Below are 21412 nucleotides of genomic sequence, written 5' to 3' on the forward strand. Positions count from 1 at the left end.
AGAGCCTGAATTCTGACTTGGGGAGATGGTTTTCCAGGACATTAGTTTGCCATCTAGGTCTACAGAAACTTGCTATTCCATGCCCCAACACCTGGTCTCCCAACTTATTGGCCTGTCCTGCACTGAAGAGAATGAATTTGGATTTGGTAGCACTCCTATCTACCTAGCAAGCTGGGCACTGGAACTGAGTGTTATGGAAACAACAGGCCAGCCAAGGAACAATCACCACTCGGAGTGTTGGCGTACTCAGATTTATTATGCCGGCGGGCTCAAAGGGGCTTCTGCTCCGAAGTTCTGAGCACCCACCTCCAAGACATACACATGAAGTTTTAAAGGGTTAATTACAAGTAAGGGTGTATTAGCCAATAAGGCTCAAGCAACAAAAAGCAAGGAATCAGCACACTGGTGCTTGTCAACTTGTAATAGACACTTGTTGAGCTTCGATTTACGACTTAGCTTGTTAGCCCAGTAAACTGACACTAAACTTCAGATTTACGAGTTAGCCCAGCAGAATTTAGATCAGTAAACCGACACTTATCACACTTAGATTTGTGACTTAGCTTGTTAGCCCAGCTGGGCTTTTCCTTCACATGAGGACAGCTCTCCCACACCCAGGGAACTACTGTGAGCCCTTGATGGTTCCACTAGGGTGGAGTGTGGTTTACCCAGGACGGATGGGGACTATGCACCAACACTCAGGCAGTCTGCTCTGTCTGGGGCTCTGATCTTGAACCACCCCGCTCCCTGCCAGCCCAACACCTGGGAGAGTGGAGCTAAGGCAAAGATCGTGCCTGCCTGTTTCCCAGCGTGTAAAAGGGGAATATGTACTCTTCCCAAGGTAGTTCTGAGCGACAACACCTGCGGGTGCTTGGTTCCCAGACCAACAGAAAACCCTGCTCCGCGTGGGGGCAACAGGTGTGATACCCGTAGGGGTTCTGCAGCAGCATCGGATGGAGGGCTGGATCAGGGAGGTAAAACTTGAGCTGCAGGCCTTGAAGTGTTACAGAAGGGTACAGAGGCAGGACTGCCGCCTTCTTCAGGGTGCCACCAGAGGTAAAGCTTTTTCTCTCCATCCCCGCTAGGACCTTACCCTTTCCAGATCCCTCCCTTCTCTCTGCTCTTCCTGTCCATCTGTCTCCCTCCACTTTTTCCCTCCTCTCCTCCCCCTCCCATCTTTTCCCTCCCTCACTGCCCCACCTTCTCTCGCAGAACCCAGAGCGGATTGCTGGCCCTCCTGCGCATGGGCGGTCGGTGTCAGCTGGACCGCGGGTTGGAAGCTCCAGCTCCGAGCCGGGGATTAGCCCCAAAGGCTTCTCAGCTCTGTCGCCCGGCAGGCCTTTAGCTCCTGCCCTGGGCCGGTGCCTCTGGCCGTGGAAGTGCAATGTGGGGTCTCCCGGGAAAGGGGTCAGGTGGCTGCGGGAGGGCGGTCCGCGTGTCACAGACCACGAGGGCGCGAGTCAGCCTGTGTTCAGCTGAATTGCTCGGGCCAGACCCCTCTGCCCGCGCCACCTGCCCCAGTGCCCCAGTGCCACAGCTTCCCGGGGCCAGGTGTGCACCTGCCGCCTCTCACCCAGCCGGCCTCCACTCAGTCCGCTGCTGGCGTCCCCTTCCCCTCTCTCGCCCGCGAGTCCTCTCCTCCCGGGCTTCCTCTCCTCGGCCACCGGCCCGTCCCCACAACTGGGCGGGCTGCGTCCCAGGCGGGCGGGGTCTGCGGACCCGGACGGGGCAGCTGGGGCTGGGGCTGGGGATGGCCACCGAGCCGGGCTGCAGCCCGCGTTTCCACCCATTTCCCTGCCCCGCGACTCCGGGGCTGCCCTGGTCTTCCTTTCCCGCTCCCTGAGGAACAGCTCAGTGGCGTCTGCGCTGCTCCCTGGGCTGAGAGCCTCCGGCTGTAAAGCCCAGCTACTGGTGGAGTTGGGAAAAGGGATCCTCAGTGCCAAGCGAGCTTCTGTCTCCTCCCTCAGTGTTTCTGCCCCAGGTAAGTACCTTGAACACTTTCAGGTGTTATGATGGCGATGCTTGTTGGTGTCATGTGTTTTTATAGTGAGAGGGATTACAGTGTTGATAGCAGGGCTTGGTTCAGTTAAAAATGAGCTGAAGGCATAAGGCTGTGTCATCCTCCTTCCTTCCCTCTCCCAGGGTGAAACGTGTGACCATCGATTTTAAAAAGACAGTTACATTCCCTAACTAGCCCAGCCCAGCTTGGTGTGTTAACAGGAACAGCACCACCAGAGGCGTTGGAGACCCAGGGATATTGCAGTCCTAAAGAGCTCCTGGCACAGTTTGGTTTGTTTTGGTTTTTTGTTTTTCTTAAATTGTGGGGCAGACTAAGTAGTATAGAGGGAAAAATAATTGTCAAGAAATATTTTTTCATATAACAGCTTTATTGTGATATTGTTCACACACCATGAAGTCCACCCATTTAAATGGTACAATTCAGCAGCTTTTAGCATATTTACACTTGTGCAACAATTATTATTCCAGAACATTTTCATCACATCAGAAAGACCAGTGGAAATGAATGACCAATCCACCCCTCCCCAGTGGTGGTTCTAAAGAAGTTTCTTGCCTATTCTTGACCATAAATTAACTTGTTACATTCCATGAAAAATCTGGTAGGAATTCTAATCAGAATTGCAATGAATCTGTCTATCAAAATAGGAAGAATTAATGTCTTTATGGTATAAACTTCTTCTACCCATGAATATAACTGGGACCCTATATTTTCATCTCTCCAGAGCCTGGCCCATGGGAAGTCCTCACTAATTGTTGGGCTTGTGAATGATGAGATTCTATACATCATTAGTTGCAACTGTAGCCTTTCACAGAAGAGAAAATTAACCTCAGTTAAGCCAAGTGACTCTCTGATGGTCAGAAAGAGTGACAGCCAGTGCTGGAGTGATCTAGTGGACTTGGTGCTTGCAACCAAAATTCTTCAGCAGCTACAGCTAAGGGGATTAGAGTGTTCTTTTATTTTTTCTTAATGGCGTTGCTTTTATTTTTACTTATTTTTTTAAATTAATTTTTATTGAAGTGTAGTCAATTTACAATGTTAGTTTCAGGTGTACAGCAGAGATTCAGTTATAAACATATGCATATGTGTATAAATATGTTTTATATTGTTTTTAGTACAACTCATTACAAGAAATTGAATATAGTTCCCTGTGCTATATAGTAGGTCCTTGTCATTTATTTTATATTTATTAACGTGTATCTGTTAATCCCCCCTTTCCTGCCTGCTAAACACAGTTGGCTTTCTATGTCCATGAGTCCATTTCTAGCAGCATCATTTTTCTAAGTAATATATGCTGGTTGGCTGCTTTCAGTTTCAGTAATTCCATCTGTGGGTGCTTTTCTTCTGGTGGCCTTTATGTGGTTTGTACACATGGTAATAGAGGTCTGTATTTGGGAGAACTCCAGGCCTCGTGTAGTCCCTGGTACAGAGTTCCCACTGAGTTGATGCTTGAACTGGGAAAAAAACATAGTAAATGTTGGAATTTCCAATATGGTTGAGACTTCCAGGTTTCTATAACCTGCTTAGCCCACCTTAATATTGGCTGCACCCTTACTTGGTAATTTGGTGGAATTCCATGGTATGGTGGTGTAGAGACAGGGCCTTTTATGCTTATTCTCTTTCCTTTTTCTAACACTCATTCTCCTGGGTCTCCCAGATCCTCCCCCAGCAGTGCCCAGGGCTGGCTTGGTGCTGCGCTGAGGATATATTTATTAATAAGGACCTTTCCTCATCTCTTCTGAGCCTCCATTTTTTTCTCTGCACAATGAGGTCTTAGACTAGATATGTGCTTTTCAGTTTCTTTTAAAGCCATGTTTCCTTTGAGAAACAGAAAATGCAAATCACTCCTCCCATCCCAACCCTTTAGATTTTGATACAGCCTCCAAGGAGTGACAAAGCACTTTGTGGAAAATTGATGTGATTGTGATTCCAGGTGGCACAGAAAAGACTCTTCAGAGATTTATTGCAGGGAGAGGGCAGGAAAGGTGCAGTATGTCACACTTTCTAGTGTGAGCACTGGAGCAGTGGCTTGGATTTAAATACGGTGTCTGACGTGGCCTCTCTCTAATCATGTACAATGTGATAAACTTCTCTACCTCAGTTTTTCTTGATGTGTCAAGTTGGCGTGATAATATTTTAGGGCTTTTGTGAAACATTATACACATAATCCATTGGTGTTTCGGTAGAAATAAGACCTGCTAGGGATTCAGGGATTTGTTTAAAAAAAAAAAATCTTGTCCATAGCAATCTGTCGGTGTGTATTTTGAATTTCCTGGAGGGTGAGGGTTGAGTCTAAAGTCCATCGTGGGACAGGTGGCCCATAGTTTTCTGTGCACCTGATTGCCCCCTCCTCCCCAGTCCTCTTCCTCAGTCCAGGATTAAGTTCCCTAGTAGATTTACACAGAGGTCTTGTGGAAATGGCTTTTCATTTTATTGTTTCACCAAGAAGGGCTGCCATCATGATCTCTGTGGTCAGGTTTTGAAGGGCTGCCATCATGATGTCTAGTCAGGTGAAGGCTATGCAATTGGGAGTTTCTATTTAATAAAAAGAAAAAAAATTACAAATAGAAAATTAGAACAAGGGTGATGACAGGAGCTCTTGGAAGTGGGCACCATTAGTTTTTTTAGCTTCAGGTGCAGTGGCCTCTTGCCACGAGGACCCATCCTCTTGCTCTGAAGTTGGAGGGACCAATGGGTTGAGTGGGAATGTTAACTGAGTGTATCTCATGTGCTGGGCATTGTCCTATTTGTGCTTTGTGTTCCTTATTTGAGACAGTGAGCTCATTTAACCTCAGTAGCCTCTTTAAAAAATTAGACTTTTTATTTTGAGATATAATGTAGATTCCCATGTAGTTGTAAGAGATAATATGGAGAGGGCCTATGGACCCTTTGTATAGTTTTCCTTAATGGTTCCAACTTGCAAGTTTGGGGTACAATTCATTACTGACTCACTAACAATTTCAGGTTTGTTTTATTGCCCTAATTTTATTCACGATTAAACTGGGGCTTAGAGAATCACACAGGCCTGACCAGGTCACCCACATGGTTAGTGTCGAGACGGGTGGAACGTGGGCTTGGGATTTCCAGGCAGTACCATTATGATGGTCTGTGGCAGGGAGCAGCATTCATTTTGCTGGTTTATTCATTCATTCAACAAACATTATTGAGTAACCTCTGTGGGTCAGATGTTTTCATAGGGTTATCTGATTCTTCAGCAGTCCTGAGAATCAGGTATTGTTTATATTTTTTAATCTGAGAAAATTAGCTCTAAGAAGTTATAACCCCCCCAAATGAAATATAGCTCATAAAGGAGCGATACTAAATTTGTACAGTCACCCCTTTTTATGCAGGTGGTACCCTAGGCATTTTACATTTGCAAACTTCTGTAATCCAGATATATTCATGTAAGACAAAGATTTTTTTTTTTAATTGAAGTATAGTCAAGTTTACAATGTTGTGTCAATTGCAAGGTTTTTTTTTGAATTTTGAATTAAAAAATATTTTTTCAGGAGGGTAATTAGGTTTATTTATTTGTTTCATTTTTTAAAATGAGGTACTGGTGTTTGAACCCAGGACCTCGTACATGCTAAGCACGTGCTCTACCACTGAACTGTACCCTCCTCCCCAAGGCAAGTTTTCTTATCCATTATTCTGAAGCTTAGGAGTTCAAATAAATTGGATAGAAAACCAGATCTTTTGATCCCACTGTAGTCCTTTTCTTTATATTCTGCTGAAGGAGGTTGGGGAAAGCACTTCCTTTGTTCACTTCCTTATTCAGCATTTTTCAGCAGTGACTTTGCATCAGGGCCTTGGTAGGTGCTTGGAAACAGAAAACAAGAAATGACCCTTCTCTGCAGGGCAGAAAGCCTAGACCAAAAGCTGGGTAATGTGATCCGAGCTACGGTAGCCATTTGAAGAATCTGAGGACAAACTGTACCCCCGGATTTACTTGAGCTTCCCTTGCCTTCTGGTTGGTACACACCAGGTCACCGCAACCCAGATGGGCCTGCAGCCCACAGTACAGTATGTACCTCGATCTCCTCTCCCCTCTCGTCAGGGCCTGCAACATGAGCATCCCTGACTACGTGCAGTGTGCTGAGGACCACCAGACTTTCCCCGTGGTGGTCGAACAGGTGGGGATCATCTCAGAGGAGAATTTCTTTTGCATCTATAAGTGAATCACCTTGGTGAGTCAGATCAGTCCGTGCGGCTCCCAGTGGGCAAACTGTATCCACTACAGGCACCACTATGCGCCCAAGAATGGGTGGAGCGACTTCCAGACCCACCGCAAGGTCTTGGGCCTTGTCATCATTACTGACTGCCTCTCGGCCAAGGCTTCGAAAAGCTCCACGTGCAGAGGAGCTGTATGGCACCACGCTCTATGACTCTCAGCTCTTTGACTTTCTGCTGCATGGGGAGGTGGCCGAGCAGCCGCGCACCAAAGTGGCCTTCAATTTACGAGGACTGCAGGGTGGTGGAGAAGAGGATCAAGGACTTCACTGAGTCACTCTTCATCTTGCCCAAGTCCAAGAGGCTGGACTGTGCATCCGACAATTCTGGGGACAAGATTCTACTTCTCTGCATCCCATTTGAGAAGGAGGACATCATGGGACTGGACACAGAAAGCAGGTAAGTTTACCTGGAGGCCAGTCCACCCTGGCTGTGTGCCGGGTTTCTTCCCTACATCCAGAAAGGGATCAGCAAGGAAGAGGACTCTCTTGTAGCCAAGGGTGGAGGGAGGTCCAGCCCGCCGGTTTACAGACATTTAAAAGTGAATCCGCCTTTGTTTCAGAGAGATCCTTTTAGGGTTATTGTGGACACTTACTCCAGGTTTTCAGCCAGGACCCTGGTGGGACCCCTGGAGTTGCTGTCCAATAGAGTAGCCACAGCCACTGATGCTAGGAGAGCTGGGGAGGAGGCTGCTCTGAGCTGAGATTTGCTGTAGGTCAAATGAACATCAGACGCTGAGACTTGTCTAGTAAAAAGAATGTAAACTATCTTATCACTTCCTATATTGATTACATGTCAAAATGATAGTATTTTACATACAGTAGGTTAAGATTTGTTCTTAAAATCATTTTCTAGTATTTGTTTTTTGTTTCTTGGTTTGTTTCTTTGTTTACCGTTTTAAATGTGGCAACTGGGAAACTTTCTTTACATGGCTCACATTTCATTTATGTTGGGCAGCCTGTCTTAAGATAGTCTCATCCCTTTGCTTGTAGATGAGATGCTGAATCCCGAGAGGCAGAACGAGGCGCTGGTTGAGCTGGGGCTGGAGCCGGTGTCTCCTGCCTCCCAGGCCCAGCACCTGTTCAGCTCAGGCCCTCTATTCCTGCCCGACAGCCAGCATGCCATGTTAGGACATCAGAATCACCGCCAGGGACCTCCGAATGAACTCCTTATGCAGGGAAAGGCGTATCACGGAGTATGGGAAAGAGCAGGGAAATGTTCATCCTCACTTTGTCCCTGTGATTAAGTCAACGGCCCCACTTTGTCTCGGAATTACAGACGAGCTCTTCTGGGCTGCCTACCCCCCCCACCATCTGCTCTGTTTCCCCGTGTATCTATAGTGCTGTCCTTCGTGCAGAAGAGGGTGACATGCCTTTGCCGAGAGGTGGTCCCCCTTTGCTGGGGAGAGTGAGGGAAGCTGTGTGCCCACGGCCTACGGCCTCAGGCCTTGAGTCTGGAGAGTACTCATGGCGGTCTGACAGGTGACGGTCGGAGGACCTGGCACGGCTGCCGGGCCCACTGTGGAGGCGGTGCTCTGTGATTCTTGAAATTCACTAAGATCAGATTCTACTTTCTGGTTGTTGGTAAGTTGGAGGAGAAGATGCCAGAGAATTGATAAAAAGAATGTCCAGACCAGCCCTGTGAGTGATAGGCACAGGGGACCCGAGTCCCCCATGTGTGTGAGGTGCCTAGCGGGCTCTGGATGAATTTTCTGTTCCTCCCGGACATAACTCTATGGCTTAAGGAATGGGCAGGGCATGTCATGGCCTGTACTTGTCCTCACAGGGCCCTGTGATCTTCATGCCCTCACTCCCCTTCTGCTCCTTGGAGACGAGGTGTCAGGTTTATGAGCCTGGGCGCTGCTGAGGGCATAGCTGCCAGCACCGTGCTACACCGAGGCTGGCTCCGTTCACCTAACATGTCACCTCCTGCTGAGCCCCCAGGCGTCAGTCAAGGTAGGTGCATAGGTGCAACATACGCAGAGACCACGTTCTCCCCCTGGACAGATTGGTTGGTGAGCAGTGGAAGCCTAGAGCCCTGCCCCAGCCCCAGGCCAGTGCCTCCTCTTTTGTCATAGGAGGCACTGGTGACATTTTTGCTCAGCAACTGCTTGGCTCTGACTCTGCAGACCCACCAGAGAATGCCAACTTGTTTTTGCCTTTTGAAGTCTGCCCTTGGGATTTGGCGGAGTAGCTGGATGTGTGCTTAGCCCATAGTGGTTGACACTGTCACCATTGTTTACCCAGAACCTCGTGTACAAGGCATGGCTCTCGGCATCAAAATACAGCAGCGCATTAAACCTCCCTCCTGGTGGGTCTGTCTGTTTTGGTACCATAAGGGCTCAGCCAGCATCTTAACGTCAGTGAGATAACGTGGCCAGTGAGCTCGGGTCAAGCACATTCTCCTCCAGTCACTTTTACTGAATTTTTGCTTTTACTATTCCACAGTCATTAATTTTTTAAACAATGCTTTGGTACAGGAACAGCCTAATTCTCTCCTGCTACTCTTGGTGGAAGTGAGTAAAACTGTCCAGCCTGAAATGCGACCACAATTTGTAGCTCAAAATCTGCCTAGACGCATATAGGTGGAGTTTTGGTTAGGGGCGCTGATCATGTTGGGGTCCCCCGGCAGCGCCACTCCCCTCAGGCCCCTGCCTTCCCCGGAGCAGGAGGTGAGTGTGGGTCTCACTGTCCCAGCATCCCTGGCCTCACACACTCACATAAATTCTTGTACATGCTGTCAAAATCATTTTTGTTCTTGTGTGTTTCTAATTTTCTCTTGTTCCTCTTTTCCTTTTTCTTTATTCTTTTTCTCTTGTACTGCCAATTGAGCATGTTGTTGCGTCTGAAAATGTGGGCTGTGCACACCCTGCATTGGAAATATCCAGATTGCCCTCCGTACTGTCTCCATCGCTTTAAAGAGCAAAAACTTAACAGTTGCCTTGATCCATGTATTATCCTAGTCATTTCTTATTTTCTAATTTTTTGGAATATTTGCTTTGTTAGCACATCACCCACTGGTGTTTGATACCTGTTAAAATCCTTGCTTTGAGGAACCTGTTTGGTCCTCCTTATATTTGGTGACAAATGTGCCCTTATTAAATTTGTTTGATTGTTTTGAAGAAGTGAGATGCGAATTGATTTAGGCGGCTGCTGAGGGATTCTTTTCATGGAGTATTTAAACTTGTAAAGTCAAATTCTGCAGCATCTTGCTCGATTCCTGCTTTTACACAAACGTGCTCTTCACGCGGTTCCTGGCTGTCACTGTGTGACGTGCGTGATGGCACTTCCTGACCAGCGGTCACTGGTGAGAAAGTGGCAGGCTCATGGGTGTGCAGCTGCAGGGGACGCTGTTGGAGGAAGCAGTCACCGTTTACTTATTTAATTTTTTTTTTTTCGCATTCAACATCCCTGTGCCATTTACTTTACTTTGCCTTCATAAAGTGGCTTAGGGGGGTCTAAAATCCATGCCACTCTTGTGTTCCCTTTACGAGGCTGGTTTTTCTGAGTATCAGGAAAACATGGCCTTCTCCTAAGTAGCTGGCTCACCTGGATCTTGTTGACACAGCGACCGCTAAAGGGGACCGTAGCTTCCTCTCTGCTCCAGCCAGTGGGCATTCAGAGCCGGGTCTGTGCTTTGCCTCAGCAGCCGTGCAGGCCTCCCTGCCCCGGCCTTTACTTTTAACCCATGTTGGCATAAATAGCTGACTCCGTGTCTGTTGCAGCTGATGTACACCACTGACGGCCGTGTAGTTAGTTTGCGGTAGGGAGTCTGCAACACCCCAGCCAACCTTGAAGGAAGATGTTTTGGCCGACCTAGGACCTTGGATTCTCACCCCCATCATGCTTCATCTCAGTCGGTGGAAGGGTTTGGCCACCACCATCATGCTGAACATGAGGCCTTGTTTCTCCTTTCATGCTCTGGTCCAAATGTGGACACTTCATTTATCACTGAATTTGTATCGCTTGAGACAGGCCATAATATCTGAATGAGTCCATCACATTCTGGGTGGGGAACAGAACAGAAGTAAGTGTCACAATTAGATGGAGTCTAGGCTGTCCGTGTTGGCTAATGCTGGCTGGGATCTGTGATGGCCGGGCTGTGCCCTGGACACAGGCCTTTCCCGTGGCTCCTGAGAGCCCAGGGGTTGGAGTGAGAACAGCCTTGCCTGGGTTCCTCCATCCTCATCTGCTCACTGGCAAGTGTGGCTGCTAATTAGGAGCTCCCCCAGACCTCGGGCCCTTCAAAGCTCAGACCATGGGAGAACCTTGAGTCCCTTCTCCTGGGCCTCCTTTGTGAGAATCCAGTGCCTTCTGAGGTGACCAGCGGCAGGAGATGCCTCCCCCTCCAGGGAGCACCCTATGGAGGACTGTTAGTCAGTGTACCATGCTGTGAACTTGGGGGGTTACGGCCATGGTCCCTGTAGAACCACATTTGAGATGGGCTTAGTGATGGAAATAATAGGACTGATTCCAGGGCAGGGATTAGGGGAGGGAACATTGGAAATTGAATGTGACCTCAAACACATAGTTGGGTGCTGGGGCTGTTACTAAAATGGGGAGTCTGGGAGGTACCTGCCAGGAATCGAATTCCAGAGTAAATGGTGAACATGAGGCATTTTTAAGATGCCATTTGTCATCCAAGTTAGGACTTCAAAGAGGCACTCGTGTCTATGAGATTGTGGCTCAGGTGAAGGAGCCGGACTATAGATACACGTTGGGAATCGTCATTCTTAGCTGGTGTTCATAGCCTTGCATGTGAATTACATCATCTCGAGAGCTGCAGACTGAGGCTGAGGGGGGGCAGGGCCCTGCCTGGGTTGGAGGAAAGCCCAGACCATGCAGCTTTGGTGTGTCAGTCAGCGGCATTTGCGATTTTCAGCCTAATGCCATTTATCTTTAAGGGGCTGGGCTGTGTGCAGGGCCAGCCAGGAAGAAATCTGAAGGGAGGGTCGTGGCCACGTGTGTGTCTTGGGAAGATGCAGAGTCTGCAGGGTCCTGGAGGGTAGAGTTCTTAGAAGCTGGAGTTGGAGTGAGGAGTGGGCAGAAGGTAGTCACACTCACCTGTGAGGGAGGGTGGAGTCCTTGGGAGTCCCCACCCTACCGGACTCGCTTTCCCATGAACAGAAGGCAATCATACAGAGTATCTGAAGTGAGAAAGGATGGGTGCTGGGAGGGGAGCCAACCTGGAGAATGGTGCTTGGAAAGGTCTGGAATAGTCTCCCTGGAAAATAGAGTTAAAAATACCCAGAATCTTAAGAACGTTGATAGTGACTGGGGAGGAAGCAGTTTTTCTGGCCTCCTAAGGGTAAGTCATGTATCCGGGGATACACAGAAAAATCGGGCTTTCTGTTCCGTGGTTTTGATCCTTACCGGGGAAACAGTGCAAGTTTAAAGGGGGAGAAGGGCAGCGGAGGGAAACTAGCCAGGCCCCGTGTCAGGTACCAGTCGGCCGCCCTACTTGCGTGTTGAATTCACATCCATGCTTCCCAGGTGGGCGGTGGCAGCCCCCTTTTGCAGATCGGGAAGCCTTCTCAGAGGGTTAAGGAATTGGTCCGTTTAGTGGCTAGTAAATGCTGCAGCAGAATTCAAGCAAGGCCTTGTCAGACTTCAAGGGCATGTTTTCTCTACTAATTCCGGTACCTCCCTGTTGAACCTGGAATGGTGAATTGGGTCAGTTTTGGAGCCTTTCAGAAAAAGTACGATTTAAGTGCCTCAGGACTGTTTCACAAAGCTCAGCGTTCTTTGATTTTTCTGAAGCACCGCAGTGCTTTTCGCCCCACAGTTGTTAGGTTTTCTCCATTCTCGATGACGTGGTTGCAAATCACGTACAGGTGCAAAACCAGACTTAGCAGCTTCTGAAGGGAAACTCTCCAGTTCTCCCTTGATCGGCTTTCTTCCACGGGATGTAACTATGCTGCAGCGTAGGCCTGAGTTTTACTTATGGAGTGAGGGTTTAATATCCAAAGTTAGCATAAAATGGTCAGATGAAGAAAATCGACTTTGACAATTTATTTTTTGGTTTCATTAGACAAGATATACTATCAATTAATGACCCATATAGCAAATGAAATTGACTACAGAACATTGCATTTCTTACTTTCTATTTAGAGTTCTCTTACAGAATAAGGTTGCCTGCTTTGGAACATCATCTCCACCACCACGGCACCTATCAGTGTGTTGGTGTGATTGCATTTACGCAGTGAATGTAATCTGGTCTTCCTCAGCCCCAAACACTCCAGTGAAGAATCACGGGCTGTAGCCATCTCTTGGTCACGCAAATAATTCTAAAATTATATGATGCCAGAAAAGAAGGAAGAGAGAGAGAGAGATTGCCTTTATCAAAGTTCCTTTCAATTCTAACTGCAAACTGTTGTTGAGCAGCTCTGGTTTCCTTTGGATATGAATATATACATTTCTTTGCATGTAATCTTGGTTTTGGACTAGAACACCAAGTTCTTGCTGTCCACAAGCCACAAAAACAGTAGCCAAATTGCACACGTGTGAAATTGTTTATACTTTTTCCTGAGAAAGTATCCTTGAATTTGGGACTTGGGCTGTGATTTTTGCTTTTTGCTTCCCCCACCCCTCTTGTAATCTCTCACTCCTTCCCACGTGGCCCCCAAGAGTTCGTGGTCTCAAAGGAGCGGGCAAACACCCAGTTGGTCACCATGTACTGCTGCTATAGATGAAGCCCAACCAAGACCTAAAGGACATTATCAGAGAGGACTTCCTGGAAGAAATGGACTCTACATTCATTTGTGAGGACAGAGTGTCAGCCAGGAGAAGTAGTCAAGAATGTGGCTCAGCTGGCAGGTGCAGCCCGGGCAGATGCCTGGAGGCTTTTGGCGTGGGGAAACGGGGAGAGTGCCCTGTGTGGTCCAGGGTGGAAGGTGCCCCTGCTGGTGAGGACACTGGAGAGAGTCCGGGATGGAGGGCTTTGGAAGAGCTTGGGTTTTACTAGAACTGACACAGTAGTCAGTGAAGGGTGTCATCAGAAAGTGACCCTCAGGAAAGGTAATTCTGGTTTTTCTTCTGATATTCTACAGACACAAGGGTCGGGACGGGTGAGAGTAGGTATGTCTGTCCCTTTGAGACCCACCCCGTCATTCATTTATTCATAACACGTGCACTTCTGTGTGTCTAGGGGAGAGAGGGTGGAGCCACATTAGTAAGCAAAATGTATTTGCTTCTTGTGAGCTTAGCATTGTCAGAAGTTGACTTAGCCTAGAATGTTCTAGGAATAGAGGAACAAATTGTGGTAGTTGGAAGGAGGGAAGGCTTCCTTGGGAAACAGTCAAAATGAGCCTGGAGACAAGTGGGAAGTAGGAGCAAGTCAGGGGGCCCCTGAGGTCACTGGGGACCTGTGTACTGAGGTGAGGCTGGGCAAGCAGTGTCTGGGGTGGGGCTAGAATTCCACCAGGGAGCCTCTGAAGGGTTTGAAGTGGGGGTGATGTAATCAAATTTGTGATTTGGGAAGACTGCTGTGGCTCTGTGTGTGTGTGTGTGTGTAGCAGGGAAGAGGGGAAGGGTGCCACCAACAGGGGGGGTCATTAGAAGAACATTCACAGGCTGGGAGAGAGGCGTCGGGACTGCTTGGGGACGGCAGGGGCAGTGTGGATGCCGGATTTCCTTATGGGGAGGGCTTGTTAGCAGGGCGACCCTAGAGGCGACTTTTGGCTGGAAGAAAACAGATGGAGGCTGCCAGGTGGACTTTCGTCTTCTCTCCTTCCCTGCCTTGTGTGATGATCTTAGCTCAGCCAGCTTTTGGAAAAGAAGAGCTAAGTTCCAGGGTAGCCCAGGACTTTGTTGAGCTCGTTCGAGTGAGATCTGATAGGATTTAGGTTTGTGTTCAGATCTGCATGTTCACTTAGCTAGAAACGTCCCGTCATTTCGATTTCTATAGGGGTTTTTATTCTTGATAAAGATTGCTTTCTTGGTGAGAGGAAATTTAATACAGCTGTTGGCTTTCTCAAAAAAATCATATCTTTTAAGAACTTTAATATTCAAAACAATAGGAATATATTAAAATTTTAAAGTAAGTCTTTGGTGCAGTTTCTTTGCTTTCTGAGCTAGTGTGGAGTTAGAGCCTTTGCATTACTTAAGAGCACATACTTGTCAGTATTTAAAGAGCTGTTAGTGAGCGCCCCAGGCCCCACCTCTCAAAACATCATTAAAGTTTGCTCTGAAATAGTGAGGCCATAAAGGTCTTATTTGCAGAAACCAAACAGTTGGTTTATAATATGCAGCATAGCTCCCTTTATAAAATAATAATAGGTTCAAAATTAAGAAAGTGGAGGATAATTGATTTTTTTAAAGCTGAAACATAAACTTTCTTGTGCTAATGTTGCAACTGGAAATTTCGAAAAGAAAAATCCTACTGTAATATCATCTACGTGGAATACATATATGACTTTCACTTTTGAAAAGTAACTGCGCGGTGGTTTTTGAAGTCAGGAGAATTCCAGCTCAGATACTGGCAGTGATGGTTGCTGGTTTTTAATGGAAGGGCCTAAATTTGTCTTCTTAGCATTTTTTTTTTTTTTTTTGGAGTGAAAAGTTTGAGTAGTGCTTTGCCAGCATGATTTTGGGGCAATTTGAGGGCAGATGTCGTGTACCAGCAATGAGATATTTCCATGCATTTTATTTTCCGGACATCACCAGGGCACATGTGGGGTTTGTGCCTGCAGGCTGGAATGCTGCTGGACTCCCTGATCCATCACCGTTATGTCCTGGAGCTGCTCCGGACAGTGAATGATTTTCTGTGGCTTCTAGGTAATGTGGTCTGAGGCAGATGATCAGATGTGCAGTTAAAGTACTATTACTTGAAATAAGAGTAACCTAGAAACATGGCTCTAACAATACAGGGTGAGGGAGAATTGGCTGAGCTGCTTGCAGTGGGGAGTCTTCTCAGGTGACTCCCTCACCGTGATTCTTGCCAGTATCCGCCCCAGCCCTGCACGGTAGTCCTGCCGAAGCAAGCATGTTCTTTGCTCAGAAACGCACTGAATTTCCTTGTGCCTCTGTTTGTTGGCTTGTTTTTTGAAAGCACGTCTTGCCCTTTGCTTAAATGCCATCCATGGTAGTCACTTCTTACACTCATTCTACTGGACTTCGTCCATAAATAGCTGCTGAATGGAAGAACAGAATGTAGTATCTCCATGTAGTGGAACATTATTCACATGTAAGAGTGAATAAAAAAGAAAAAACAAATAAAGAGGAAAATGAAAAAGGCCACCTGTTCTGGGAACTCTTCCCTGACTGTTCAACCCGCACTTTTCCCTTTGAAACCCAATCACTTATGCTCCACCGTACTCTTTTTGATAGTACTTACTACCTTCTAATAAACTTTAACGTTTTCAAAAAAAAAAAAAAAAAGAGAGAGAGAGAGATGCTGATACCACTTCAAAATGGACAAGCCTTGAAAACAGCATTTTAAGTGAAAGGAAGCAGACACAAACGGCCACATATTGTTGATTTCAGTGATCTGAAATGCCCAGAAAAGGCACATGCAGAGGCAGAGAGCAGGTGATGGTTGAAAGGGGCTGGGTGGAGGGGGATTAGGGAGTGACTGTTAGTGACAGGAGGTTTCTTCTGGGGTGATGAAGTGTTCAGGAAATAGATGGTGGTGAGGGCTGCACAACTGTGAGTGTGCAGAAGACTGCTGAGCTCTGTCTCTGGGAGTGCCTGTTGTTGGGGCGGCTTTATTTTGTTCTCATCGTGCAATGAGAAGACTCATCTGCTGCTGTGGCCGTTCTACTCCCGTGAGTGGTGAGGGTCAGAGACTTTGTAGAGTCATGTTTCTTTTTTTTTTGCCCCTTGCTGAGTGTAGGCAAAAAAGGTTTAAGCCTGAGAAAGTGCTCCATCTGCAGAAATGTCTTTTAGTTTTGCATGGTGTAAAAATCTTGAGAGCTTTTTAATCGTTGAGGACAGCCTGTGGGGGGAAACAGCCCGTGAATCCTGGGTGAGTCCCGGAAGAGCTGCGCGTCCCTCCCTGACACGGGTGGGGATTTCACCCCCGTTCAGGCAGTGAAGGGCCCAGACCCGAGAGCGGAGTTGACAGTCGTGAATATTTACATGAATCCGCTGCTTCATCTTGGATATTAATTTCAAGCTGAGTCAGTTTGTGGCGGCAGCCTCATCCTACATCAGGAATTTATAGTATCTGCTCTTTGAGGTGAAGACCTGACAGACTTGACTATTTAACAGTCTCCCTTGAATTGATATCTCAGATTACTTTGTCAAAAGGAAAACAGCAGAAATACAGACGTCCTTTAATGCCAATGTGACCTGGAAAGGGTTTAGTCTCTGTGCCTCAGTGGCCTTATCTGCGGGTGGGGATGATGATAACAGTGCTTCCCTCAGAGGGGCTGGTGAGGGGAGAGTTAGAAGCACACATGGAGGACTTACACGAGATGCTCATGAATGACCGAATTTAGTGCTCTCAGCCTGGTCAGGCCTCAGGAGCAGAGATGTCAGAACAGAGCAGTCCTAGCGGGAGCTCGATCCGTGTTGGCAGGTGTTATGATCAGTATCACCTCTGTGGGTTATCAGGTAGTTTTAAGACTTGGTAATATGAATTCATGAATAATGTTAGAAGACTAGACATCTCAGATCCTGTTTACATAGTTCTCAAGATTTCCTCTGAGAAATGGATGTTTTCTCCCCATCTTAAATATGAGATGAGTCTCTAAAAAATTCTGTATTCCTCCATCTTTTTGCTTTAATTCTCCATTTCTTAAAAAAGAAAGTTTTTAAATGGAGTTTATGGGGACTGAACTGAGGGCCTCATGCATGCTAAGCACATACTCTCCCAAATGAGGTATAATCTCCCAAATGATTTTTTTTTTAATTTACTTTCTTAGTATTCAGAAGTTAGAGGCCTCTAATTCTTTTTCTGGAGACTTGTCCATGAACCTGTAAATCTATAATTAATGGACAAAACTTGGTTTATTAAAAACATCAATAGAACTTTCTGCAATCCATCCAAAAGGAAATGCTGATTGAATTAAAATGTTTCTCCTTTAAGGTGATTTCTCCTTTTTGGTCTAGCTTAATTTATTAACAGCCATCCTCATCATCATAATGACCAAACTCGCTCTGAGTGGACACCTACCTAACACTAAAATGCTTTCCTCATGTTTTACTTCATAGCAGGTGTTTGAGGGTAGGTATCAGTGTCTCCTTTTTTGCAGCTGAGGGATTGAGAGATGGAGCAGCTTGTCCTAAATCACACCCAGCTGGCGGTGGCTAGCTCGGTGCTGGAACCCAGGCTGCACAGGATGCATTCTTAATTGCTCCTCTAATCAGCCTCCCGTTGAGTGGTTACCCGAACTGCTGTGACTCCATAAATGGCCGATTTTTGTGATCTCAGCCTTATGAGGCCTTCAAAGGAGAGACACCAGTGAGAATGTGAGACAGAGTGTCATAAATTAAAATTGTACATTTTCACAAATGTTTAATTCTCAGGTAATTACTTAAAAAGTTAATTTTTTTAATTTAGTGGTCTGTTAGCACAAAAAACAAAACATTAAAAACAATTATAGTGCCAAAGAGAAGTGGGCTTTGAAAGTCCAACCACTGTTAATGATGTTACTTGTTTTTCTCTAGTGGCCCTTATTGACAGAAATACTTACAAAGACTGAATTGGTTTTATGTAGTCTTAATATGGAAGAAAAGATTGTCAGTGAATATTATAAGTAAAATCTTTACTCTTTTCTTTCTTGATGGTGAATATGTAAGTTGTTTTCATGGCTTAAGTACATTTCCTTATTTGTGAAATTTGAGTAATATCGTTTAACTTGTCAGACTGTGAGAGTTAGACGCCTTGTATACAAAGAACCCAAGAGGTGCTTAATAAAAATGTGCTGTCAGAATGACAGATATTTTAGAAGGATCAACTCTGAATACTAAAGAGTGTCGCTTAATTCTGATGCATATTCAATATTTATAATATTTATATATATGATATATTTGAATATGGTTTAAAGTAACAAGGATTCATTTTTTTTTTTTTAGTGTAGTATGAAGTTTTAATGAAATCTGTATCATACTAGTGAGACAGGGACTAGTTAAATTGCCTTAATCAGACGACCTTGAATATTATTTACACAGAATATGTATTGTTACAACTCAGAATTCATGTTGCCGTGTAACCATCCACACAGACATTTAAATTCGTGGGATTCTGACCAGATTCATTAAGTTTAGTAAAATCCACATTGATCATTATCAGGGAATAAGCTTCTCTCTTTTGTGATTAAGCAAAATTTTGATTTTTTTTCCTGCACTCTTAACAGGTTTAAAATATCAAAACATTGATTTAACAAGTCACTTTTTTAATAGAATAAAGCTCATGCTGTTTTATTATGTAAATAAATGGTTTTGTATTTCATCAATCTTGTATGATATCCTGGCTCTTTGAGAATTATTTTGCAAGATACATAGATAACCTAATGTTGGAAAAATACAAACGTGACTTTTATGAATATAGGCCTAGTACAGATCTGTTGGTTTATGCTACAGTGCAAGACATGAGGCCTGGGAGAGCTTTGCTGCCGATTGCAGGACAGAACCCATGTCTCAGTTTCCCCTCCTGTAAAATGAAGTGGCTGGACTGGATTCTTTCCTCTTCTAAGATGAGTTTCCATGAACCTATGTCTTTTGTTTATATTCAGGAGTATTAGCAATATCAGATTAAATACTGAATACCCTTCCCTTCCCCCGAAGCAAAGTGCAGTATGTGCTACATAAGCTTTTAGTTATCTGATTCTCTTTTCTGATCCTACAGGCAATTTTTGTGTTGCATCTTTCCCGGCAACCTGGAAGGTCATTTTAGCCATAGGTGGCGCTGTTGCATCTTCTAACAGTCTTAATATTCCTTTTGCAAAAGAAGGCTTAACAAATGTTATTTTGTTTTGATTCCGTTGCTTAGTGCTTCAGAATAGCACAATGTCCATTATGTCTGTCTACCTGGAAAAATTATTCTGCTTATGTCTTAGACTTATTCTGTCATCTCGCTGTGAACATTTCAGACTTGCTGTGCAAACAATGGCAAAATCGGTCTTTTCTTCCAGTGTTAGCAACCAGTGAGCCGGAATTTTATAAAGCAGCTAAGAGCGGCCTCTGGAGCACCTTAAAGCTGAAAAGTGTACTGAGTTCCCTGAGTATTGACCCAGCAGCTGTGTATCATTTGTTGGGAGGTGATTTTGTACATATAAGAAGGGGTGTAGTTTTTTGTCTTGGGTTTGCGTGCACGTGCTGCCACTGAGCCACGTGAGCCTGAGTCAGTTTGCTCTGAGTTTTTCCCTCGTCTGTGAGATGGGGACGCTCGTATCTGCTTTGCAGAATTGTGAGAATTAGAAATTATGTAAAGTGTTTACCACAGTGGGTATGTCAAGAGGGCTCATAAACTTTAGCTGCTTTTTTGTGTGAAGCCATCATTTGAGAGTCTTTGGCAATTACTAAGAAACAGGAAAATAAGAAAAGCTGGTTTTATGCTGAGAGATATTTGAGGAGGTTCCTTAGTTCCTATACCCATAATTAAGCATCAGCAGTGTCAGAACTGTTACACAGTCGCCCTGAACCAACGTTAAGCCACAGAATTCTTTGTTACTTCATATATTTTGGGGCTTAAAGGGATCCAATACTTATACACATGTTGTCTCCAGCAGCCAACTGAGAGATGACACATAAGAGTAGGCAGGCGATAAATGTCTTATTTGTTACTGATGAAGCCACGTTCTCCATGAACTTCAGGGCTGTGGGAAAATGCATGTCCTGATACTGTGTCCCAGAATTAGAGACTCACCCTGTCCCATGTAGCTCTGTGACACAGCGAACCTTCCCTTGAGAGGACCTGCCCATTCATGCACAAGGCTGTCCTGCCATGGAGCCGAGCATCCCAAGTGCTTCCCAATGGTGATCAACACTGGAGGGAAAGGAAGGGTTTCAAATGCCCTGCTTGTCTTCCCGGACTCACACCTCACTCTGTTATTGTGACGAGGGCTATCTGTTGGCCAGGGGCCAGGGGTGTGAATGGAGAAGCACTCTCCATGGCCCAGAGGAGTGGTTAGGAGGCATTCCCTCCCTCGGTTTAAACAGGTGGTGGGATGGAAGAGAAGGGTCCTCCCCAAGAGTTTATAAAAGGAGAAATAAGGATTTTCTTTGGGACTTAGACTAGCCAGGAAACACATAAGATGATTAGAAGGGAGACTTGTAAATCACTTTGATATTAAGTTGACATTTGTTGAACACCCAAAATGTGCTACATTCTTTTCTGAGAGTTTTACAGAAATGAATCCTTCAATCTTCTCAACAAGCGAGTAAGGAAGGTTTGATTGTTATCCCAGTTTTACAATGTGGAAATTGAGGCACACAGAGGGTAAGTTGGCCAAAATCACAGAAATAGTAAGTGGCAGAGCTGGTATTTAAACCCTGGCTTACTGGTTTGAGGCTCCCAGAGATGGGCTTTGGGTGTTTAGAGTTATCTGCATCCCTGAATCTTTGTACCTCTGTGCATATGTTAGCCCAGAAAGGACAGGGAAAGGAGAGTTACACAGATGCTCATAGTCATGTCTTGGCCACTGTCCACAGAGAGTGCATCGTGATTGGCGTTATTTGTTTTCCAGGCAGTAGATCAGTTCTTATAACAGAAATTTAGTCCATTGAGTTAATCTAGAAACCCTTCCTGCTCTGTTTCTGTCCATGCTTGCCATGTGACTGCCTCCCCGTGATTAGGCCATTGAGAAAATGTACTCATGGTTGAACTCTGATATTTCAGTCTGGTTCATAGTTTCACGTCTTCTGTTACATTAATAAGTTAAGTTTCTGGTTTTCTTTCATCAGTGTGTCATGAGTTTGGTTAATGTGAAACAAGTCCATGGGAGCCCAGGGGTGATGACGGTATAATTTCTGAGCACGTTGTGGCACTTCTACCCTTGCAGACCTGGCAGGAGTATGTCCGCCTTCCTCACTGATTTCCCCCAACAGCAGGGTCCTCTCCCACCCCCGCATGTGAGGCTGGGAGCTCTCTGAGTAGGCCAGTCAGAGGCCAAGTCCACCAATCAGAAAATGATGAAGTACCTGGAAGTGGTTTTAATAGAAGAAAAGGGTTTCCAGGTAGTCCAATGGGCTGTTCGAGTCTGTTTGGTGAAAAGCTGTCCAGTGT

General features: G+C 45.7%; 1 long non-coding RNA gene across 2 annotated transcripts in view; it reads left to right on the plus strand.

Annotated features, from left to right (window-relative positions):
* Positions 1-21412, plus strand: part of LOC141575091 (uncharacterized) — a 46787-nt gene that overhangs the window by 16181 nt on the left and 9194 nt on the right. The window contains exon 1 of one of the 2 annotated variants that reach the window (XR_012502415.1): positions 4794-6643. The exons of the other annotated variant lie outside the window; for it this stretch is intronic. This is a non-coding gene — a long non-coding RNA (uncharacterized LOC141575091). Of the gene's footprint in view, positions 1-4793; positions 6644-21412 lie in introns of those variants that run through there. 2 annotated transcript variants of the gene reach the window in all.

The sequence above is a fragment of the Camelus bactrianus genome, chromosome 26 (genome assembly GCF_048773025.1).
Source record: "Camelus bactrianus isolate YW-2024 breed Bactrian camel chromosome 26, ASM4877302v1, whole genome shotgun sequence".
Lineage (NCBI taxonomy): Eukaryota > Metazoa > Chordata > Mammalia > Artiodactyla > Camelidae > Camelus > Camelus bactrianus.